Source organism: Prionailurus bengalensis, chromosome A3 (genome assembly GCF_016509475.1).
Source record: "Prionailurus bengalensis isolate Pbe53 chromosome A3, Fcat_Pben_1.1_paternal_pri, whole genome shotgun sequence".
NCBI lineage: Eukaryota > Metazoa > Chordata > Mammalia > Carnivora > Felidae > Prionailurus > Prionailurus bengalensis.
In genome coordinates this window covers 97,583,029-97,606,706 of record NC_057354.1, presented here as the reverse complement: position 1 = coordinate 97,606,706, position 23,678 = coordinate 97,583,029, and positions in this window count along the sequence as shown.

Genomic DNA, 23,678 nt, shown 5'->3' with positions numbered 1-23,678 from the left:
CATCCAATTGCTCTACTTAAAATTTAATGCCACTTTATATGAAGCTCTTTCAACCAAAGACAAATTGTTCAGTGATTATTATACCCAAAACCCATTTCTTCCAAATTCACACAACTATTAAATACTTCTAATTTTGTCTATGGATCTCATTTTTATCCCACCAATTTTTGAAGCACTTGAAAAGCTCTTTTGTAGTGTTGGATCCTGGACTACAGTCACCTTGGTATAAGCTAACAAATTCATCTTTCTGGGGAAAAAAAATCCAAATTGAAATTTAGTACAGTTTAAGTTTTGACAAATTTTGTCCAAATAGAAAAAATAAATCTCAAGTTTCCTCACCTCTCTGGATATAAAGGAAGTTATTTTATTTATTCTAAGATTAAGTAATTAGATGTAACAATCAGTCATCAGATATGAGAACCCAACATATTTCACACATGTGACAGGTACTAGGAGATGACTAAACTTTCTATGGTGTGGACAACAGTTGATAAACCATCCTCTCATCTTTCAGTAACAAGGCATGACTCTTTATTTTTTTATGAATACTTTTTTTTTTAAACAGTTTTAGGTTCACAGCAAAATTAAGATGAAGGTACAGAGATTTCCCATAACCCACTCACCTTACACTCTTACTGTTATATTCACCTATACATTGTATAGGTTTGGTCAAGTGTAAAATGACATGTATCCATCATTATAATACAGAGTACTCTCGCTACCCTAAAATCCACTTTGCTCCATTAATTTATCCCCCTCTGCCATCTCAACCCCTGGTAAATACTGATCTTTTAACCATCTGCACAGTTTTGTCTTTTCCAGAATTTCATATCCCTAGAATATAGTGTATAACCTATTCAGATTGGTTTAAGTTACTAATATGCATTTAAAAATCTCCCATATCTTTTCATGGCTGATAGATCATTTTTGTATAGTGCTGAATAACAGTCCATTGTCTACATGTACCACATTTTAAATTTCATCATCTAATGAGGTTAATATTAATTCAGTGTTTCAGCAAGTTGGAATAAATCTTCCATAACACTGTGTGCATGTTTTGTGTAAACATAAGTGTTCAACATCTTTCAGAAAATAACAAAGAGAATTATTGATGGATCATAAGGTAAAATTAAATTTGGTTTTGTAAGAAACTTTCAAACTGTCTTTCAAAGTATCTGTACCATTTTGCATTTCTCATTTGCTCCACATCCTTGTCAGCATTTGCAGTTGTCCGGGTTCCAGATTCTGACTTTTCAAATTGGTAGGTAGTGGTATCTCGGTGCTATTGTAGTTTGCATTTCCCTGATAACATATGATATGGAGCATCTTTTCATATACTTGCTTGCTATTTGTGTATCTTCTTTGCAGAGTGTCTGTTAAAGTCTTTGACACATTTTTAATCAGGTTATTTATATTGTTGAGTTCTAAGAGTTCTTTGTATACTTTGATTAACAGTCCTTAATCAGATGTATCTTCTGCAAATCTGTCCTCCAAGTCTGTGCTATCTTCTCATTCTCTTTACATTATCTTTCATAGAGCAAAAGTTATTTTAATGATATCCAGCTTATCAATTATTTCTTTTAAAGGCTGTGCCTTTGGTGTTGTATTTAAACACTTGTCACCATATCCAGTTCATTTAGGATTTTTCTTATGTTATCTTCAGGGAGTTTTATAGTTTGGCATCTTAAATTTAGGTTTCTAAGGCGTTTTAAGTTAATTTTAGGGAAAGATGAATGGTCTGTGTGCATATTTTAATTAAAAAAATTTTAATGTGGATGGCCACTATTTGTTGAAAAGAACTTCTTCCCTTCATAGTATTTCCTTTCTCCTTTGTCAAAGGCCAGTTGACTGTATTTATGAAAGTCAATTTCTATTCTCTATCCTGTTCCATTGATTTACTTGTCTCTTATTTTATCAATACCATACTGTCTTGATTACTATATCTTTATAGTAAGCCTTGAAGTCAGGTCATGTCAGTCTTCCAGTCTCGTTCAATACTGTATTGGCTATTCTAGGTCTTTGCCTGTCTATAATTTTAGAATCAGTTTGTCAATATCTACAAAACTACAGTTTTCCCCATGTAGATCTTTTACATATTTTGTTAGATTTATGCATAAGTATTTCACTTTTTTGGTTGCTAATGTAAATGCATATTGTGTTTCTAATCTCATATGCCACTGTTCATGCCATGTATACATGGAAGTGTTGACCTATCCTACAACCTTGGTATTTTGCTTTTTAGTGCCACAAGTTTTATGCTGATTCTTTCATATTTTTACATAGATGATCATGTCATCTGTAAATAAAGACAGTTTTATTTCTTCCTTCCAAATCTGTATATCTTTTATTTATTTTTCTTATTTATTTTGTTAGGCAAGGACCTCCAGTATACTGTTAAAAATGAGTAATGAGAGCAGACATTTGCATCTTATTCTAGATCTTAGCAGATGTACCATTGGCTGAGGGTTTTTGTAGATATTTTTAATCAAGTTAAGGAAAGTCCATTCTAAGCTTACTAAGACGTTCTATCATTAATGGATATTGGAGTTTGTCAAGTGCTTTTTCCTTATCTATTGATATAATCATGTTTTTTTCTTCTTTTTTTCTGTTTTAGCCTGTAGATGTAATAGATCACATTAATTGATTGTTTTAAAGTTTGCTCATCAACTGGACATTTTTTTTTCCTAAGTTTTTTATTTAAATTCCAGTTAGTTAACATACAGTGCAGTATTAGTTTCAGGTGTAGAATTTAGTGATTCATCACTTACATTCAACACCTGGTGCTCATCACAACAAGTGCCCTCCTTGATACCCATCACCTATTTAATCCATTCCCTGGCACATCTCCCCTCCAGTAACCATCAGACTTTTAAGAGTCTGTTCCTTGTTTGACTCTCTTTCCCCCTCCATGTTCATTTGTTTTGTTTCTTAAAATCCATATACAACTGAAATTTGAATGTTGAACCAGCCTTCTATAGCTGGGGTAAATCCCACTTGGTTATATAATTCTTTTTACACATTGCTGGATTTGATTTACTATTTTATTGAAGCTGTTTGTATCTATGTTCACAAGAGATATCAGTGTGTAGTTTTCTGGTGATATTTTAGTCTGGATTTGGCATTAAGGTATTTCTGACCTTATAGGATGAATTTTAATAGTATTTTCTCTGCTTCTTTCTTATGAAAGGTTTGTAGAGTATTCATTTAATTTCTGTCCTCAATGGGAAGAATTCACCAGTCAACCACTCTGGGCCCAGTACATTCTATTTTTGAAAATTTATTAATCATCAATTCAATTTCTTCAACAGACATAAGCATATTAACATTGCTTATTGATTATTTTGAATATTGGAAGATTCTGTTATTTGAGGAATTGGTTCATTTCATCTAGGTCCTCAAATTTGTGGGCATATAATTATTCACTATATCACGTTTATCCTTTTAATGTTGATGAATCTGTGTTTATGCCCCCATTTTTATTCCTGATACTAGTAATTTGTGTCCTTTATCCTTTTTTCTTAATTAACCTATCAATGGCTTATCAATTTTATTGACCTTTTCAAAGAACTAACTTTGCTTTTGTTGATTTTTTGTATTGATTCATGATTTTAATCTCACTGATTTTTAATCTTTAATTTCTTTTCTTCTGCTTACTTTGGATTTCATCTCCCATCTTTTGCTAGTTTCTTTAGGGGCAAATGTGTAGATTACTGATTTTAGATTTTTCTCCTTTTTAATATATGCATTCAATGCATATACTTCACTCTAAGCATGATTTTGTTGCATCCCACAAAGTTTGAATTAACTGTTTTTTTAAAATTTTCATATAGTTCTAAATATTCAAAAAGTTCTCTCAGTGTTTATCCTTGACCCATGTGTTATTTACAATTGCGTTCTCTGATCTCCGTGTATTTTGTTACTTTCCAGTTATCTGTCTGTTGTTGGTTTCTATTGTAATTTCATTAGGGTCTGAGAGCAGACATTGTATGATTTCAATTTTTGAAATTTGTCAGGGTGTGTTTTCTGGCCCAGAACATGTTCTATCCTGTTCAATATTCCATGTGAACTTGAGAAGAATATATATTCTGCTGTTTTGATATTAGTCTCTAGATGCCAATTATGTCCAGTTAATTGATATTGTTGTTGAGTACAGTTATGTCTTTCCTAATTTTACATGGAGAAGGAAATCATACACTTACCTCATACCATATACATCAATAAACTAAAAAATGGATTGAAACTTTAAATGTAAGACCTGAAACCACAAAACTACTAGAAGAAATGAAAGGAAAACCTTCTTGACATGGTCTTGCCATTAACATTTTGGGTATCAAAGCAAAAACACAATAAACTAAAGTAAAGATAGTCATTAAAAAGCTTCAGTACAGGTAAAACAATCAACAGAATGAAAAGACAATCTGTGAAAAGAGAGAAAATATTTGCAAACCATATATCTGACAATTAATTTATCCCAAGATATATAAGGGACTCATCCCCCTCAACAGAAAACAAAACAAATAACCCAATTTTCAAAAATGGGCCAAGGACTGGACTAGACATATCTTGGAGAAAGATATACAAATATCCACAAAGTATATGAAAAATTGCTCAACATTACTAATTATCATGTAAATGCAAACCAAAACTATAATGAGAAATTATCTTACACTTGTTTGAAATGGCCATTATTAAAGAGAAATAACAAGTGTTGGTCAGATATAGAGAAAAGGGAACCCTTACACACTTTTGGTGGGAATGCAAATTGCTGCAGCCACTATGGAAAACAGTATGGAGAGTCCTCAAAAAATTAAAAATTGAACTAACATATGATACAATATTTCCACTTCTGGGTGTTTATCTGAAGGAAATGAAAACACTAACTCAAAAAGATATATACATCCTAATGTTCAAAGCAGTATTGTTTCCAGTACCCAAGACATGGAAGTAACCTAAGTGCTCATCAATGGATGAATGGATAAATAAGTTGTGGCATATACCTAAAATAGAACATTATTCATCCATAAAGAAGGAAATATTGCCATTAGCAAAGCCCATAGATGTACCCTGGGGGCATTATGCTAAGTGAAATAAGTCAGAGACAGAAGACAAATACTGTATAATCTCACTTATATGTGACAAAAATAACAAACTATATAAACTGAGAACAGATTAGTGGTTGTCAGATTTGGGAGGATAGGGGATGGGTGAAGGAGATCAAAAGGTACAAATTTCCAGTTATAAAAAAAATAAGTCATAGGGATGTAATGTACAGCATGGTGACTGTACTGTATTAGAAAGTTACTAAGAGAGTAAATCTTAACAGTTCTTATCACAAGAAAAAATTTGTTAGTAAATATGGTAGTAGATATCAACTAGACTCACTGTAATAATTTAACAATATATACAAATATCGAATCATATTGTACACCGGAAAATTAGACAACATTATATGCCAGTTATATTTCAATAATTTTAAATAGTAATTATGTGAGGTGATGAATACTATGTGAGATGATGAAAAATGAGCTTGATTGCAGTGATTATTTCACAATTAATACATATATAAAAACATCAACTTGCACACTTTAAATATATATAACTTTTTATTTGTTAACTATGCTTCAGTAAAGCTGGTGGGGGAGGAAACTCTGCTTCATTTTTTATATTCAACAAAACCGACCATCATCAAGGCATATCATAGTCAAATTCACAAAATACACAGACACGGAAAGAATTATGAAAGAAGAGAAAAAAACATCCTTAACATATAAGGGAAGGCAGATATGTTTGCAGCAGACCTATCCACAGAAACTTGGCAGGCCAGAAAGGAATGGCAGGATATATCCAACGTGCTGAGTCAGAAAAATATGTAGCCAAGAATTCTTTATCCAGCAAGGCTGTCACTCAAAATAGAAGGCGAGATAAAGAGTTTCCCAGACAAACAAAAACTAAAGTAGTTCATGACCACTAAACCAGCCCCCAAGAAATTTGAAGGGGGACTCTTTGAGTGAAGAAAAGATGAAACAAAACAAAAAAGATCAAAAGCAACAAAGACTAGAAAGGACCAGAAAACATCGCCAGAAAGTTCAACTCCACAGGCAACACAATGGCACTAAATTCATATCTTTCAGCACTCATTCTAAATGTCAATGGACTAAAAGCTCCAGTTGAAAGATATGGTATCAGAATTGATAAGAAAAGAAGATCCATCTATATGCTGCTTACAAGAGACCCATTTGAGACTTAAAGATACATGTATATTGAAAGTAAGGGGATGGAGAACCATCTATCATGTTAATGGTCATCAAAATAAAGCTGGAATAGCCATATTTATATCAGACAAACTAGGTTTTAAAATAAGACTGTCACAAGAGATGAAGAAGGGCATTATATCAAAATTAAGGGATCTATCCACCAAGATCTAACAACTGTACATATTTATGCCCCCAACCCCCAATATGGGGACACCTAAATATATAAACTAATTAATCACAAACATAAAGAAACTCATTAATAATAATACCATAATAATAGGGGACTTCAACACCCCACTTATAGCAATGGACAGATCATCTAAGCAGAAAGTCAACAAGGAAACAATGGCTTTGAATGACACACTGGACCAGATGGACATAACAGATATATTCAGAACATTTCATACTAAAACAGCAGAATACACCTTCGTCTCAAGTGCACATGGAACATTCTCCAGAATAGATCACATACTGGAACATAAATGAGACTTCATAAAGTACAAAAAGATCGAGATCATATCTTGCACAGTGCTATGAAACTCTCAATCCAACACAAGAAAATTTTGGAAAGACCATGAATATTTGGAGACTAAAGAACATCCTACTAAATAATGAATGGGTTAACCAAGAAACTAAAGAGGAAATTAAAAAGTGCATGGAAGTCAATGAAAATGAAGACATGACAGCCCCAAATCCAGAGAAATAATAAAGATTAGAGCAGAAACCAATGATACGTATTAAAAAACCCAAAAAAACAGTACAATAGATCAACGAAACCAGGAGCTAGTTGTTTGAAAGAATTAACAAAATTGATAAACCCATAGCCAGATTGATCAAAAAGAAAAAGGAAAGGACCCAAATAAATAAAATCAAGAATGAAAGAGACAACCAACACAGAAGAAATATAAACAATAATAAGAGAATATTATGAGCAATTATATGCCAATAAGTCGGGCAATCTGGAAGAAACAGACAAATTCCTAGAAACATATAAACTACCCAACCTGAAACAGGAAGAAATAGAAAAAATTGAACACACCCATAACCAGTAAAGAAATTGAATCAGTAATCAAAAATCTCCCAACAAATAGGACTTCAGGGCTGGACTGCTTTCCGGGGGGATTCTACCAAACATTTAAATAAGAGTTGACACCTATTTTTTTGAAGCTATTCCAAAAAATGGAAATAGAAGGAAAACTTCCAAAATCATTCTACAAGTCCAGCATTACCTTGACTCCAAAATAAGACAAAGACCCCACTAAAAAGGAGAACTACAAACCAATTTCCCTAATGAACATGGATGCAAAAAATTGTCAACAAGATACTAGCCAATCAGTATCCAACAATACATTAAAAGAATTATTTACCACAATCAAGTGGGATTTATTCCTGAGATGCAGGGCTAGTTCAATATCTGAAAATCAATCAATGTGATACATCACATTAATAAAAGTAAGGATAAGAACCACATGATCCCCTCAATAGATGCAGAGAAAGCATTTGATAAAATACAGCCTCCTTATAAAAACCCTCAAGAAAGTAGGGATAGAGGGATCATACCTCATGATCATAAAAACCATATATGAAAGACCCACTGCTAATATCGCCCTCAATGGAGAAAAACAGAGCTTTCCCCCTAAGGTCAGGAACACAACAAGGATGTCCACTCTCACCACTGTTATTCAACACAGTGTTGGAAGTCCTAGCCTCAGCAATCAGACAACACAAAAAAATGAAAGGCATCCAAACTGTCAAGGAGGAAGTCAAATTTTCACTCTTCGTGGATGACATGACATTCTATGTGGAAAACCCAAAATACTCCACTATATACTGCTAGGACTGATACATGAATTTGGCAAAGTGGCAGAATATAAAATCAATGTATAGAAATCATTTCTATACACCAACAAGGCATTTCTTTTTTTATTATTTTTTTACTGTTTATTTGTGACAGAGAGAGAGACAGAGCGCGAGCGAGGGAGGTGCAGAGAGAGAGGGAGACACAGAATCCAAAGCAGGCTCCAGGCTCTGAGCTGTCAGCACAGAGCCCAATGTGGGGCTTGAACTCACAGACTGCGAGATCATGACCTGAGCCGAAGTCGGACGCTCAACCAACCAAGCCACCCATGCGCCCCAACAATGCGTTTCTATACACCAACAATGAAGCAGCAGAGGGAGAAATCATGGAATCAACCTCATTTACCAAAAACCATGAAGTACCTAGGAATAAACCTAACCAAAGAGGTGAAAATCTATACACTGAAAACTATAGAAAGCTCATGAAAGAAATTGAAGAAGACACACAAAAAAAGGGGAAAAAACATTCCATGCTCATAGATTGGAAGAACAAATACTAAAATGTAGATACTCCCAAAGCAATCTACATATTCAATGTAATCCCTATAAAAATAACACCACAAGGATGCCTGGGTAGCTCATTATGTTGAGCATCTGACTTTGGCTCAGGTCATAATCTCACAGTTCATGAGTTCAAGCCCATGTAGGGCTCTGTGCTGACAGCTTAGAGTGTGGAGCTTGCTTCTGATTCTGTGTCTCTGACTGTCTCTGTCCCTCCGCCCACTGTGCTCTCTCTTTCTCTCAAAAATAAACATTAAAAAATTAACACCAGCATTCTTCATAGAGCTAGATAAACAATCTTAAAATTTGTATGGAACCAGAAAAGACTCCAAATAGCCAAAGCAATCTTAAAAACAAAAACCAAAGCTTAGGCATAACAATCCCAGACTTCAAGATGTATTTCAAAACTATAATCATCAAGACAGTATGGTACTGGCACAAGAACAGACACTCAGATCAATGGAACAGAATAGAGAATCCAGAAATGGACCCAGAAACGTATGGCCAACTACTCTTTGACAAAGCAGGTAAGAATATCCAATGGAAAAAAGATAGTCTCTTCAGAAAATGGTTTCAGGAAAACTGGACAGCGACATGCTGAAAAATGAACCTGGACCACTTTCTTACACCATACACAAAAATAAACTCAAAATGGATGAAAGACCTAAGCATGAGAGAGGAAGCCATCAAAATCGTAGAGGAGAAAACAGGCAACATCTTTGACCTCAGCCGCAGCAAATTCTTACTTGACATGTCTCCAGAATCAAGGGAAACAAAAGCAAAAATGTACTATTGGGACCTCATCAAGGTAAAATCTTCTGCACGGTGAATGAAAGAATCAGCAAAACTAAAAGACAATCGATGGAATGGGAGAAGATATTTGCAAATGACATATCAGATGAAGGGTTGGTATCCAAAATATAAAGAATTTATCAAACTCAGCACCCAAAAAATAAATAATCCAGTGAAGAAATGGGCAAAAGATATGAATAGACACTTGTCCAAAGAAGACATCCAGAATGCACACAGACACATGAAAAGATGCTCAACATCACTCATCATCAGGGACATACAAATCAAAACCACAATGAGATACCACCTCACACTTGTCAGAATGGCTAAAATTAACAACTCAGGCAATCACAGATGTTGGCAAGAATGTGGAGAAAGAGGATCTCTTTTGCACTGCTGCTGGGAATGCAAACTGGTGCAGCCACTCTGGAAAATAGTATGGAGGTTCCTCAAAAAATTAAAAATAGGAGTATCCTATGACCCAGCAATTCCACTACTAAGTAATTATCCAAAGGATACAGGTATGCTGTTTCAAAGGGGCACATGCACCCCAATGTTTACAGCAGCACTATTGACAATAGCCAAAGTATGGAAGGAGCCCAAATATCCATCGACTGATGAATGGATAAAAAATGAATACATATATATATATATATATATATATATATATATATATAAAATCTCCACACACACACATACACACACACACACACACACACACACATATATATGTGTATATATATATGTGTGTGTGTGTATATATATATATATATATATATATATATATGTATGTATACACACACATAATGGAGTATTACTCAGCAATCAAAAGGAATTAAATCTTGCCATTTGGAACAACGTGGATGGAACTAGAATGTATTATGCTAAGCAAAATAAGTCAGAGAAAGACAAATATCATATGACTTCACTCACATGTGGGATGCAAGATACAAAACAGATGAACATAAGGGAAGGGAAGTAAAAATAATATAAAACAGAGAGGGTGACAAACCGTAAGAGACTCTTAAATACATAGAACAAACTGTGGATTGCTGGAGGGGTGTTGGGTGTGAGGATGGGCTATATGTGCAAGGGGCGTTAAGGAGGACACCTGTTGGGATGAGCATTGGGTGTGATGTGTAAGTGATGAATCACTAAGTTCTATTCCTGAAAATATTATTAAACTATATGTTAACTAACTTGAATTTAAACTAAAAAAATAAAAATAAAAATGAATAAATTGAACTTTTTCATTTCATTTCTCTTTTTTAAAAAATTAATTTAGTCTGAATTATCTCATTAATTTTCATCATGTTTTTCTTTTAAGACATATCTTTTAAGGCTCTGCATATCCTTCTCAGCCTCAGTTTAGTTCTCTCCCAAATGTTTTGATATGCAATATTCTAATCATCATGCAGTTAGTTATAAATGCTTTCTAATTCCCACTATGATATCTATTTCTACCCAAACATTATTTTGCAATAGGCTTATTAATTTTCAAACACGTCAATTATGCAATTATGCTGAATCTTTTCATTTATAGCGTAGTGCATTAGCAATAGAACACCGATTGGTGTCATAGAGTCTTGAAGTCTATATATACAGTCAGTTTTATCCATATCCTTGTATTTGGAAAGATTAAATTCTGCAGTTTCTGGGTTTGTTGTTCTATATATAAATATTAGGATAATTTTTAAAATGTGTTCAAATCTTATATAACTTTTATTTAACCTTAGTCAAACTGCCCTATAAATTGCAAAGAAAAGTATGTTGAAGTGAAATGCCTGGGATTTCTGTCTTTTGCTTTCTATGTTTTGAGGATAAACTGTTTTAGTGAATGGCCTCTTAGAACATTTATGTAACCATGGTAATCGGACTTTTTTTTTTAATACAAGTTAGTTAACATACAGTGAAATAATGATTTCAGGAATAGAATTTCGTGATTCATCACTTACATATAACCCCCAGTGCTCATCCCAAGTGCCTGCCTTTTTTGTTTGTTTGTTGTTTGTTTGCTTACATTCTATTTTGTCTGTTATCAAGGTAGCTGTATCAGCTTTTCTGGTTTGAATCTTCTTAGTTGTTCCTTTTCAACTTTTACTATGAATCATTTGATACTTTAGTTGTGTCTCTTATAAACATCACAGTTTGGATTACATTTATAATCCATGATGACAAGTTTTTTTTCTGAAGAAATTAATCAACTTTAGTTATAAAAACTAAAGGTATAAGTGGACTTGTTTTCACTTTACATTTCACCTATTTTGTATATATTTTTTGTTTCCCCTTTTATATTTTAGTTTCCACTTGAATTTATTATTGATTCTTTCTGTTTATATCCCTCTACTAGTTTGTTAAATTATACTTTTTGTTTCTATCCTGTATTATTTTCTCTGGACATTACAAAATGCACACTTGATCAATCTCTAAGATTCATCAAAACATTTTACTTTGCCCAGGTGAATTTGAAGATTTTAGAACACCTTAACTCCTTTCTTCCACATCAACAACTGCATGCTAATTTGTGTGTGTTTTAATTCTTTTGTTTTTCATGTAAATTCCACAAAACGCTAATACCATCTTAGGCAACTAATATACATTTAGCATTACCTATGTGTATTTAACATGTTGTGTGATTTTCCTTGTTCCTTTAACTCAAGTCCCCCATTACCACAAATTTAGACATCTCTTCATAAAGTATCTTGGGGTGGCATGCCATGGCGATTTCTGTCAGAAAATGTCTTTATGTTATATTTCATTTTGAAAGATGCCTTCCTTGGTTATAATGATCTAGGCTGACAGTCATTGCTCTCCCAGCACATGGGCACTGTCAAGCTTCTGTCTTCTTACATCCATTGTGGCAGAAGAGAAGTCATCTGTCAAACTGTTACTCCTATTAAGGTAAATTTTTAGTTCTGGCAGTCTTATAAAATCTACATCTTATTTTTAGTGTTCTTCATTAGCACCACAATGTAAATTTCATCTTATTTATCCTACTTGGTAATTCTTGTGAGTCTCTGGACTTCCTGATCTTTCCTAAGTGATTTCATTAGTCTGTCATCAGTTCTACCTAGCCTCAGTTTAACCCACTTAAATATTTTCTCTGGTACACAATCCCATTCCTTTTGGAAACGTAATCCGTGAAAAAAATTGATCTCGGTTTGTAGCCCACAGAATTAGTGGAAATGCAAGTCTTCACACCTTTCTATGTAACACTATTATTGTTTGATTGTATTTTAGAGAAAGTTACTAGAATCTAAGTAGTTTGAGGAAAGAGATAACTTTTTTGTAAATTTTTGCTTGTGTTTCTTACAGTACCTACCATAATTAAAAGATTAATTTGGTGATTAGTGTTAGCCATTTATTCATTATTTTTTCTTAATATAAATGAAAATGGGAACCAGTATCAAAACACATCAATTAGCTATATCAGTGATTTATACGATGTTGAAACAGGGCTTTGAAGCATCGTGATGCATTTTCCCCATTAAGACATTTCTCCTGTTGATAATTATTTGGAAATTATCATTTAGAGTTATGATACAAGAGTTGTAAAATATTTTAAGGCTGTGACTCTAGGTATAGATGAACAAAGTGAGATAGCCACTGGAGATAAACATCTCTAACTTACAATGTGTCTTAACTACTGTGGACATTTCAAGTAAATATGATTGTGAAATTAGGAAAAGGTGAAAAATCCTTAAAGGTGAGAAAAACAGGAGGTTTAAGTGGTGTGAATTTAGAGACTCTTAGAATATATTGTCCTTCATATAATACCCTACCTGTTCTTTGTTATATTATTTTAATGCTTAAAAAAATAGAGACAACCAAGAACTCTTGATTCTATTCTTTTTTTTAATTCTGCATTAATTTAATTTTTAAGATAAAATGTAAACACTTTTTTTCTTTTTATTTACTTATTTTTGTTTAAAGTTTTATTTTAAATTCCAGTTAGTTAACATATAGTGTAATATTAGTTTCAGGAGTAGAATTTAGTGATTCATCACTTACATATACCAGCTGGTTCTCATCACAAGTGCACTCCTTAATCCCCATCACCCATTTAACGTGTCCGCCTGTCCACCTCCCCTCCAGCAATGCTATTTGTTTTCTATAGTTAGTTAAAAGTCTGTTTTATGGTTCACCTCTCTCTTCCCCCACCCCTGAACTATGTTAATCTGCCTTGTTTATTAAATTCCACATATGAGTGAAATTATATGGTATTTGTCTTTCTCTTACAGACTTATTTTGCTTAGCATAATACCTTTTAGTTCCATCCACATTGTTGCAAGTGGCAATTTTTGATTCTTTTTTTATGACTGAGTAATATTCCATTGTAGGTGCTTTTGTGTGTCTATATCTATATCTGTATCTATCTATTTCTTGTGTTGTTGGTTTTAGCCATTCTGACAAGTGTGAGGTGATAGGTCATGGCGGTTTTGATTTGCATTTCCCTGATGATCAGTGAGGTTGAGCATGTTTTCATGTGTCTGTTGGCCATCTGCATGTCTTCTTTGGAGAAATGTCTAATGTCTTCTAACCATTTATTAATTGGATTATTCATTTTTGGGGTGTTGAATTTTACAAGTTCATTACATATTTGGATACTAACCTTTTATTAGCTATGTCATTTGTAAATGTCTTCTCCCATTCATTTGGTTGCCTTTTAAATGTGTTGATTATTTCCTTTGCTGTGCAGAAGCTTTTTATTTTGATGGAGTCCTGATAGTTTATTTCTACTTTTTTTTTCCCTTTCCTCGGAAGACATATCTAGAAAGAAGTCACTATGGCTGATGTCAAAGAGGTTACTGCCTGTGTTCTCCTCTAGGAATTTGATAGTTTCCTATCTCACATTTAGGCCTTTCATTCATTTTGAATGTATTTTTGTATATGGTGTAAGAAAGTAATCCAGTTTCACTCTTTTTCCTGTTCCTAGCCAATTTTCCCAACACCATTTGTTGAAGAGACTGCTTTTTCCTTGTTGGATATTCTTTCCTGCTTTGTTGAAGATTAATTGACCATATGTTTGCAGGTTGATTTCTGGGTTGTCTATTCTGTTACTTTAGACCTAAAGTCTAACCTGCAGATTGAAAGCAAGGGGTGGTCAAACATTTATGCTAATGAATATCAAATGATAGTTGGAGTAGCAATACTTATATTGGACAAACTAGATTTTAAAATAAAGGCTGTAAAAAGAGACAAAGAAGGGCATTATGCAATCATAAAAGAACAATCCAACAAGGAGATATCACAATTGTAAATATTTATGGACCCAATAAATTGCTTTTTTAGTAGACTGATCTGCCTACAACTGTGTGACGTGTGAATAATCAGGAGGATTGTATAACTTGGGCCCAGACTTCCAGTTGAGGATTCTCACATGACAAAGCACATACTTGTTTCTCTTTCTTCAATGCAAACACACACACATGCATGCACATACACAGACAAGGTATATAAAAACCATATCCATCTTAATTTGATAGTTAATTTGCAATGGAAACTTCATATTGCAGACATTCCTGTTATGAGAACCTCCACGATTGTATAGTAATCCAGGAAGATGTGTCATCTATTGGGTACCTCTACCGGATAAGTTCATCCTCTTCCACCTCTTCAATCTTAAAATACATGAAAGTGTGCTAATGACCTGTCACTGATTTCTCACTTTAAAATCAGGAATATGATACTTTTCCCTCCTGGGGAAGGGGGTGAAACAAGTAAGTGACTCCTGTTTATGATAAACTAACTGAGAGCTATATAGTTTTCATTTCACTTTGTTTCCAAGTAAGTGAGTTATTAGTGTAAGATGTCACAACTGAAAAGAACAAAGAAAATGGCTACACAGTGGGGTCCACAATTTAGGAATTAGTGATTCAGACTGAATTTTATATGCTCTTATTTCCCAAGGCTACCTATTTTTCCTTCTTTTTCCCTCTTCCTCCCACCATCTTCTTTCTTTTTCTGTCTCTGTCTCTCTTGTTAGCAAGTTGTCATTAGATAAAAATCAAAGGCAAACTGAAGCACATCAAATCCATTTCTGATGAAATATTCTGCTTGAGTACAAAGTTAACTGGGGAATATATTCCAGGTATAGTCAATGGCTTATAAACTTGTGTGATGCAAAAACACTGTAAGATATACATTGTATATCAGAGCCTAAGAGAAACATGCAAAATCTGAAAAAAAATCACTAAATTCCTCTTTACCAATGTTATATAGTACACATATGTTCTACGGTATTTTAAACTATTTCATTTTTTATAATGTTCGCGTCTATAAAGTTGGTGTTGTTGTTTTACAGTCCACTAATGTGTTGTCTGACCTACAGTTTAAAAATCACTCACGGGGTGCCTGAGTGGCTCAGTTGGTTGAGCATCCTACTCTTGATTATGGCTCAGATCGTGACCCCAGGATTGTGAGATTGAGTCCTGCATTGGGCTCTGCACTGAGCTTGGAGCTGCTTGAGATTCATTCTCTCTCTCTCTCTCTCTCTCTCTCTCTCTCTCTCTCTCTCTCTCTCTCTTTCCCTCTCCCCCCTACCACTTGTGAGCATTCTCTAAAACAAAATAAAAAACAAACAAAAAACATTCACAAAAGGATGTAATACTTCAGTAAGCCATGCTTCTGTAATTTGTATTATCTAATAAACTTTTTATTTATCTACTTATTTTTACTTTTCTACTTTTTATTTATTTTATTTATGATGGAAGAATGTTTATTAAGTTTCCAGTGCCATAAAATAGAGTTGAGGATGCAGGTACAGGCTATAGGCCAGAAATGTAGTAAATCTTGTGTTATACATGTATTTTTAATCAATTTATAATGAGGCTTATCTTTTGCTATTTGTGTCTGGTTGAGAAATATCAACCAGAGCTAAACATAAGATTCATAATACAGGGGCACCTGGGTGGCTCAGTCAGTCGAGCGTCCAACTTCAGTTCATGTCATGATCTCATGGTACGTGAGTTGGAGTCCCACATCGGGCTCACCACTGTCTGAACTCTGGATCCTCTGTCTCCCTCTCTCTTTGCCCCTCCCCTGCTTGTACTCTCTCAAAAATAAATGAAATGTCAACAAAATTATTTTGAAAGATTTATAATAGAAAGTTTTGGTTCCTTAGTTTCTACAGAAACATGTTGTATCCTTTTAACTATAAGAGTTTTATCTATAAAATTTGGAAATAAATGAAAAATTAGATATAAATCCCTAATAACTTATTTATTCATTTTAATTTTCTCCTATATTTTGTACTTTGGAAGAATTTTAAAAACAACTTGAAATAATGATGTTTTACTGAGATCAGATTTTTATATAATGTTTTAGGAAAAAACAATGCATAAAATTTGGGTAAAGGGTAGGTTCCTTTGTTTAAGGTATTTTGGGACTGGCAGGCTAATTAGGAAATGTGTTTTGACAGGTTAAAAACTGTTTACTGCGATAGGTAATCTCCCAATGTTTATTTACTCTTAATGATATTCATTCTATTTTTTTTCTTGATTATCTGTGCCCATAGAGAGCAAATCTCCACATTCTTTATAACATATAGCTTTTTCTTTTTTTAATTCATTGTCAAATTGGTTTTCATGTAGCACCCAGTACTCCACCCAGCACATGCCCTCCTCAATGCCCATCACCCACTTTCCCTCTCCCCAACTCCCCATCAACCCTCCGTTTGTTCTCAGTATTTAAGAGTCTCTTATGGTTTTTAATTTAGTCAGATTAGAAGGCTTCTTAATGGTTAAAAAAATTGGAAAGTAGGGATTTTGTGTGTGTGTGTGTAATACACTCTCCCTTCAAAGTTATTCAAATTCCTATGTCCCAAATATTTTTTAATCTTTTCACTTGTACTTTTTAGTTTTCATTTATTGTGGTTTGATCATACTTTCTCATTTGCAATTTTGTACAATATACTATATGAATGGACAATATGCTTTAATATTTCTCTATATCAGAGTATTTATAAATATATTAAAATAAAAATTTTGTTCAGCTATATTTGCAAAGGCATATTGAATTAATCAATATTCTGATTTTCTCAACCCTTCTGTGTGCATTGGCTAAAAACAGGTGGTGTAGCAATAATTCTCAGCTTTGACTTCTTGTTAGAATAACTGGGCACATTTTTAAAAATTGCAACTCCTATGTTGTTTACTAGAAAAACTAATCAGAAACTCTGGGGATGTGACTCAGATACAGTGTATTATAAGCTCTCTAGGTGATTTCATTGTGTAGCTAAGATGCAGAAGCACTGCACCCAAAAAGATTAATATTTGAAATTAATAGACCTTGGGTAAAACTTGGTGAAACATTATCATGACGATTCTTCTTAAAACTTTATAGTGTGAGATTCTAAGACATGAAAAATCATTTTACATGTATGATTTTTTCCTTGCAATAAAACTGAAGGCTCCTAATCAAGCTTTAAGCTAGTTATTCATTATCCAAATTAGGTTTAATGACCTATGTGTCATGTCTTTGGAAGAAGTTCAATATTGAGTGTTTTGCTGTTACAGAAGTTCTATTCTCTTTTTTAAAATTATGTAAACAAGGCTTTTCTGTAGCTTAAAAAAAAACAAATTGATGTTCAGGTTGGTCTTATTGTAGTATGACATAATTTTCACCTAAGTATACATCATTAAAAGAGATAACTTACAAAAATCTAACATTTTATATTTAATATTTTTTCATAATGTGTAATTTTTAAATATCCTAACTAAATGCATAAAATGTTTTGAAATATTTGGCCATATGATTATAGGAAATTATATCTATAATACATCATACATATAATTTATATATTATACATTTTATATAATAGTATACATGATTCATATATAAATATAACTTACACATACATACACACATCTATAAATGTACATATTTCTGTTGCCTAGTACATTAGATAATTGAAAATACTTTCATACATGGGAATGTGTTAAATTAGCATATCTGTGGGAGAGGTAGAAGAAAAAATACAAGAGTAAGAAAGAAAAAGTGCACTACATAATGAAATTTTATAAATTCTTTTATTTTTTCCAATAGTAGAGTGAGCTTCAAATCTCTACGGAATTGAGATTAATTTAGCTGTGTTTAATATAGTTACTTCATAATTCTATTGTGAAATATGATATTCATAATATTTCATGAAGTATCCTGTCTGAGGAAATAATTTAAGTATTATTCAAACTACAGAAAGGACACAGGTTTTTGAAGTTACTTTAGTAATGTCTCAATCAAAAGTTGTAAGACTACTGTTCCCCTTCACATTTCTTTAATTTTCATTAATTTTAATTTTTAGCACTTTGTTAAATAAACTTTAGATAATATTTTATTTGCCCTGATCTTATTAAAATTTTTATCAGAATTGTACTAATCTTAAACTTAGTTGAAAATGCCAGATATATTTTTGTTTTTAATGCTTTCTTGCCAGTAATACACTATTAACTTATATTTTTTTATATTTTGAAGCCTTCTTGCATTTATGTAATTCTCGGAATCTGATTGCTACGTATTTTTAAAATGTTTATTTCTAAGTGGTTTGACTTTACCATTTATTTGTATTGGACATATGTATTTCCTGGTCTTCTCAGTCTATTTACTGATATAGATAATCTATGGCATTTTACACATGCATTTTAAGAAATTTTCCCACATGCAGGGGCAGCTGGGTGGCTCAGTCTGTTAAGCCCACTTAGGCTCAGGTCGTGATCTCATGGTTTGTGTGGTTGAGCCCTGCACCAGAGAGAGTGCAGAGCCTGCTTCAGATTCTCTCTCCCCCTTTCTCTCTACCCCTCCCCAACTTGCACTTTCTCTATCTCCAAATAAACTTAAAAAAAATAAAAACGAAATATTCCCACATGTGGATCTTTTTATGGTTCTAGTGTTTTTGTGTTGATTGTGTTAGGTTTTCTATTCTAACAAAAACCTCTATTATAGGAAGATTCTAATAATTCATCTTTTATGAAAAAAAAATATATATATATACATTGTATTTTAATTACACTGCATTGGCTAGCAACTCTAAGCTAAGTAAATGATTACTGAAATTTTATCTTACTACTAACAGAAACACCACTATTTTCCTTTATATTTTTATCAAGTACTTCTTAATTGAGAATTAGTGAATAGTTCTGTCAGAATCATTATGAGCCTTAAGGTACTGTTATTTTCCCTCAACCTATTGATGGACTAAACTATAGCAATATCTTTTCTAACAGTATACTAGGTCCTCATTTTTAGGGTCCTGCCTGTTTTGAATGAACAGTTATCCTGCCACATGCCTTTCTAATATTCTGTTTAAAATTGTGGGATCTAAACTGAAAACTAAGTTTTTCTGAGTTTATTGTTTCCTTGTAATGTTTTAAAATTTAGTTTTGAGAAGAGAAGAAGGGACAGAAAGAGAGGGAGAGAGAATACCAAGTAGGCCCCAGCGCTCTCAGTGCCCAGCCCGACTCCCGGCTCAAATCCAGGAACCATGAGATCATGACTTGAGCGCAAATCAAGAGACACATGCTCAAATGACTGAGCCACCCAGGTGCCCCTGTTCTGAGTATATTCTTGTACATTATGTTGTCTGATTTCAGTTTCAGCTGAATGGAATGAGGTGGCAAATCAAGCTTTTATCCCCTTAAATTCTGAAGAAGTTTATATGTTTTGCAGTAATCACTTTCACCAAGATTTGAAAAAAATATGCATACAAACAGTATATGCCAATCCTTTTTTCAGGGGCAAATAGCTTAAGAGCTTTTCTAATGCCTGTTCCTTCTGACATTTTACATTTATTAATCTTTCAAAGACAGCGTTTTTGGACATATTAGTAAATATTATTTTTTCTATCGTGTTTTCATCTAACTTAATAAATTAGATAAGATGGAAAAAATAATATTTACCAATATGTCCAAAAACACATTTTTGTTTAAAATGTAATAATTCCTATTTTTGGACCTACTTTGGATGTCTATGATGTATCTATATTTATATTTGGTAGATTTTTATCTTTGTTCCACATATTATTGTTAATTAGAAAAATCATGCTGTGAATTTCCCCATGACTCAAGATTTGGCTGCATTCTCTCATTTTTTCTTTTTCTTTTTATTTAATGTTGAAGTTAAATCAGAAATGGAAAGAACAATGCGGTTCATTTTATGATGAAATTAGAAGCAGCTCTCGAAATCTGAGGATCTCTTCCTCTGCCAATGAAAGATGTGCTGGTTGTGTGATAGGGAGACCCACAAAACTGAGTTGAGCCACTGAATTTTTTTCTTTTTATGCAATGTATTTCTATAACACTGACTTGATATTTCATATTAGCACCTCAAAATCCTCATTTATGCCCCTTCTCTTTCACTTTTTTCTCTTAATGTCCAGATAGGGAGTTGATGATGCTAATAACTGAAAGTTAAAGTTATTTTCCCATTGAATTTCTTTAAGGTTTCATAGAAAGTTTCTGGAAACTAATATTTATTATCTGCTATCTCATTTCAAATTCATGGCAACTCTACTGACTTTTATATCAATTTTCTCATTTAGGTTTAATCATATTACTAAAAGATAGCTATTTCTCTTTTTTACAGAAGAGTAGTTAGGCATAAGAAACAAGGAAGTGCAGTTTAAATCCATAAGTGACTAACTTTAAAAGCTAAGCCGTTCAGTTAGCTAGGCAGTGGGAGTGGAGAGTGGGTAGACCCCAGAGAGCCCAGAGCAGCCCCAACCATGCCATTTGCCTAGTTTCCACTACACTTCAGAAGAGCCACAGTTACTACAGGGGACCCCAGTCACCATCATGAAAAGCCAAGGGAAGACCCAGCAGCTGCCAGTAGCCGGTGCAGACACCAAGCCTGGCACCACAGTTAGCAGCAGCCCAGGGGACCTCACACGGAGAACACCTACAGGTGGGGACAAGAAGATCACTGGAACTAAGGTTCTGGGAGCAGTAAAATGGTTCAATGGAAAAAAAAAACAGATATGGTTTGATAAATAAAAATTACACCAGGGGCGCCTGGATGGCTCAGGTGGTTAAGCGTCTGACTTCAGCTCAGGTCACGATCTCACACTCCGTGAGTTCTAGCCCCGCGTCGGGCTCTGGGCTGATGGCTCAGAGCCTGGAGCCTGCTTCTGATTCTGTGTCTCCCTCTCCCTCTGCCCCTCCCCCGTTCATGCTCTCTCTCAAAAATAAATAAACGTTAAAAAAATTTTTATAAAAAAAAAATTACACCAAAGAAGATGTATTTGAACACCAGATTGCCATAAAGAATAACCCCAGAAGTGTAGGGGCTGTAGATCATAAGTGCTTGTTTTTTGCCCACTGAACAGATAACTAGGACTGTCTGTCTGCATTATCTATGTAGCCTGGTTGTTTTCTAATTATTCTACCTAAATCTGCCTCTTTTTGGTAATGACAAATATGTTGTATTTATTTGTTTGTTTTTTAAGCCTGTTTTTTTTTTCCCTCTCAATAAACCTTTAAAGGTCTTTAAATTGTTTCATTTGGTCAAATTGAGAATTTTAAGAACTTAATTTTTAATTTGTATAGAGGTTTACAACTTACTTTTTTCCAAAAAGTCAACAAACTGTTAATAAAGGTCTTAATTGTCAACAAAGCTAAGCCACTTATAGTATAGCATCAACAATTTAACAAACATTTAAACTGAAACGAACCCAAAAAGGAACAACTTCTGAATAATTAGCCAAATTTTAAGCTTTAACCAGGAGATAAAAGTAAAGTAGGGGACTGATGAAGGAGCACAATCGATATAAGCAATGTGTCTAACATCACAAACTTTTGATTCTAAGTAGGACCAGTTGTGGTTATGACTGAAGATTAGGGAAGATCTTGATTGTATCAATGACTCATAGTATTTCAACTTGGAATTTTGTAAGATAGGATTCTAGAATCAGTCTGCTTCTCTCTTGAAATTCTTGTTCAAAAAGAATGTTAACTAATCTAAACAGCCTAGAGCTTGCAGACATGACACAACTAGGAAACGGATCTGATTCAGTGACCAAGAAAAGTTGCCAATATTTAGTGAGTTGAAGCACATATTCCAGGATATATAAAAATCCTGGCAATGATACCAGAACCCTCTGGCTTTGGAATGTTTATTTCTGAGCTATTTTGTTATCTGGAAAAAAAAAAACAAGCCATAAACCCAGTCAACATAATTTATTGACAGCAAAGCCTATTTATGTATCTATTTTGATAAATGATGAAATGGCAACTTGCAGCACATGGGGCTTTTGAAAGTCTCTCCATGCTTAAAAATAAGGGGAAATGCATGTGGCAAAACATACTTGGAAAATAAGCAAACCTCAGACGTTTATTGTGAGATGTTTGATGAACCCAAACACAGCTGTGTACACTTCTACCAACTGGGTATGGCATTTTTCCTCAAAAAGAGCAAACACCTCTTCATGCTATCAGACTACTTATGACACCAACCCCATTAATAGTTTTGTTCATGTACAGCATAATTTTAAATGAGAAAAGCTTGCTGTTAGCCATGCACAAGCTAAAATGCAGTGGGAAAATACTATTTCTAGAAAATATAATATCCTGAGAAAGCCCTAAGAGTTATTACAAAAAAAAATTTTTGATTTGAATGAGATACTATGAGCTAACTGCAAGCAAATGGATGGAAAGTCTACTAGCATGACAGTTTAAGATCAAAATAACAGATTATTTAATAATTTCACCTTCAAAATTGATATATATTGTAACTTATAATTGGTTGAATTAAGTTAAATTACTTTCTAACATTTTTTGCATAGTGTGGGTAAATACCATCTGAAAATGGAAAAACAAACAAACAAACATTGTACTTAAAGTATGTCTGTCTGAAAATAATACAGTGTTTATGTATGCTGCCCTCAAAAGGTAGCATCACTATCAGCATGGTAACTCAACAATGAAACAACACACTAAAAACAAGACAAAAACAAAAACAAACATTGTTGACAGTATAGACATTGGATAATATGAATACATTATATCTTTATGTGTATAGCAGTTATGAATATCATTAGTTCCATATATGCTGGTTTCTTCTTAGCTAAATCATAGTCTCCATGAGAATCCAGATCAATTATTGAAAAAAAACTTTTTTTGTGTCAGAGTCTCAGGAACCTGGGCAATATCAAATGTGAAAACAGATGTTTAATTATACACCTAACAATAAAGGAGGGAGAAAATAGGGCAGAACAAAATATTTGAAGAAATAATGGGCAAAATTTCCCTAATATGCCCAATAGATGTAAGTAGCTCAGCAAATAAA